Source organism: Pteropus vampyrus, unplaced genomic scaffold, assembly GCF_000151845.1.
Source record: "Pteropus vampyrus isolate Shadow unplaced genomic scaffold, Pvam_2.0 Scaffold229, whole genome shotgun sequence".
NCBI lineage: Eukaryota > Metazoa > Chordata > Mammalia > Chiroptera > Pteropodidae > Pteropus > Pteropus vampyrus.
This window is the reverse complement of record NW_011889010.1, coordinates 1,275,455-1,277,782: the sequence shown is the minus strand read 5'-3', so window position 1 is coordinate 1,277,782 and position 2,328 is coordinate 1,275,455. Positions and strand designations below refer to the sequence as shown.

At 31.6% G+C, this 2,328-nt stretch overlaps 1 protein-coding gene across 4 annotated transcripts in view; it reads right to left on the bottom strand.

The window, feature by feature from the left end:
- Positions 1 to 2,328, bottom strand: part of INPP4B (inositol polyphosphate-4-phosphatase type II B) — a 610,870-nt gene that overhangs the window by 513,132 nt on the left and 95,410 nt on the right. For all 4 annotated transcript variants that reach the window (XM_023519662.1, XM_011373754.2, XM_023519664.1 and 1 more), the window contains one exon: positions 1,007 to 1,069. The gene's annotated coding sequence lies outside the window, so the exon portion shown is untranslated. The remainder of the gene's footprint in view (positions 1 to 1,006; positions 1,070 to 2,328) is intronic.

Below are 2,328 nucleotides of genomic sequence, written 5' to 3'. Positions count from 1 at the left end.
TTTTTTCTTGTTCAACTGCAAATTCAAGTTCAGGAACAAGTTTTCTGCTGATGTCCATTAAATTTCAATGCGACCTTTGTTTCAGCACTCATTTGTTTTTAGAAATTCAACAATTTGTCAAGAGTAAAACCCAGTCAGTTCCAATTAGTATGCAGTCTATATACATTTCCGTAAATCCGTTATGTGTGTTCATATATATACAGTGACATTATATCTTCATAGACATAAATAGATAGTATGGAATAGTTAGGTCCAGTTCCCATCACAGTTCTAACCGTTCAGAAGCTTTTCTGAAAAAAATCTTTTAGATACTAGCCTTATTCATGAAATATGCACACACTGTATATCTGCATCTAACTCACACTTTGTTTATACATATATATCATTAGAATATTTGTATGACTGTTCATATTCTTAAGCCAACATATGTAAATAAATCACATAGCAATTTGAAAATTTAGCAACTAAATAAGCAGCTGTTAAGCATAATCAGGCATGCTTTTCAACAACTGTATAATACAATTCAACCTTTTCAAAACATATACATGTTTTATATGAGGGTGTCTTCAAAAAACTCAACAAAGTTTTAGAAAGATTTGTATTGAAATTTTTTACATATTCAAAAAATAATATGGGAAACCATCTAATGTTTAAATAAAAGGAAAATCATCACTGTACCCTTACAAGAATCTAATTCTCTTACTGTCTATCATTCTTATAAATAGAAAACACTAATTGGAGTTATTTCCAAACAAAGAGATTAGAATCTTCTAGTCAAGATCTTATTCACATATTAACATAAATGAAAGTGTCATATCAGAAAATTAACCATTATTCACAATGTTCAATGCATAAATATGGTAATCATCAGGAACAATTCCCACTACTTTTCAGATAATGATTTACTTTTTCGAAGGCTTATTTATTTAATAGTTAAAACCAGTAATCAAGGAAAGCCAACTAGTTTAACAAATCAGAGTTAAATAGACTAAAAAATAAGTATTACCTTGGTCTGATTTTTCATAAAAGAGAGCAGATCTCTTGCCAGGTAACACCATTTCTTTGGGTTCTGTGGGCAAAGAAAAAAGAGATTAATATAAACAACCTTTCTTTTTACTCTTTAAGTTCTTCTTAAAGAAGATTCATTAGTAATAAAGGTCAGAGAAGAAAATCATTCAACAAAATATTCAGCAGCTGCCTTGGGAACCATTTGCTTAAATGCCAAATAATTTCCCCAAATGTCCCCTTTCTCCTGCCGCTGAGAACATGGGTGACTGCGGCAGACACTCAGCCCAGTTCTCTTTGCTTCTCTCCCTTTTCTCGCATGAGAAAGAGATTATTACTCAAGCAAGGAAAGGCATTAGCTTCCATTATTTGAAAAGATAAGACGAAAGCCATGTTGAGACAGAACATTTACTTGGAATACAACCGACTGAAATGGAATTTGCAATTATCTAAACTTACTTTCCTCCCTCCCCCAGTGAGCATGGGTTTTAAAATATTCATGAAAGTTTGGATGTTTTTCTATTCCGTCTTTCCACAAAAGTAATAAAATGAAATATTGTGAGATGACTCTGTAAATAATTGCAGATTACTCTCCTCACGAGATGCAATTTTAGAGCTTTTCCATGCTGCAGTGAGGATAAAAGTACTTTATAGAAGTCAAAAGTTAGGAAAATATATCTTGTTCCCTCCCTTAGCATATAACAATCTTGAGGAGTATCCCATAAAAAATTTTATTGCATCATTATCTAAATGTTCAGATTGGAGGATAAGAAATTCAAGTCTGAGCAACAGCTTCCCAGAAAACTGTCACGTCGATAGGTGAAATTTTAAAATTCACCCCTTAAGAAAGTTATTTGAAGAAATGTTAACAGTTAAAAGCAGCAATGATTAATTGGCTATAACAGTCATTATAAGAATAGTCATATAAATGCAATCATCGCAATATTTTACGAGTTGTATAAACTTAGGCAAGTAAATTAAATTCTGTGAGTCTTCATTTTTCATCTGCAATATCAGGATAATAACTCTTTCTACTCCACAGAGATGATAGGATAAATGAGATAAATACATATAAATGACACAGAACTAATGAATGTTAGCTAATATAATTATCAACACCATTATTATTCCTTTTTATCATCATTCTCTTGTCTTAAAAAAAACCTTGCCACCCCCTTGAAAATCACTAACCTAGTCAGCCACGTTTCATACTGGAAATTACATAATTTGCCTATTTATTAATCCGATTCTGTAATGACTAAAGAAATAAAGAGTCAGTTTAGGTCTTTGGGCAGATGAAGGAAAAAGATTGAATAGCATTTC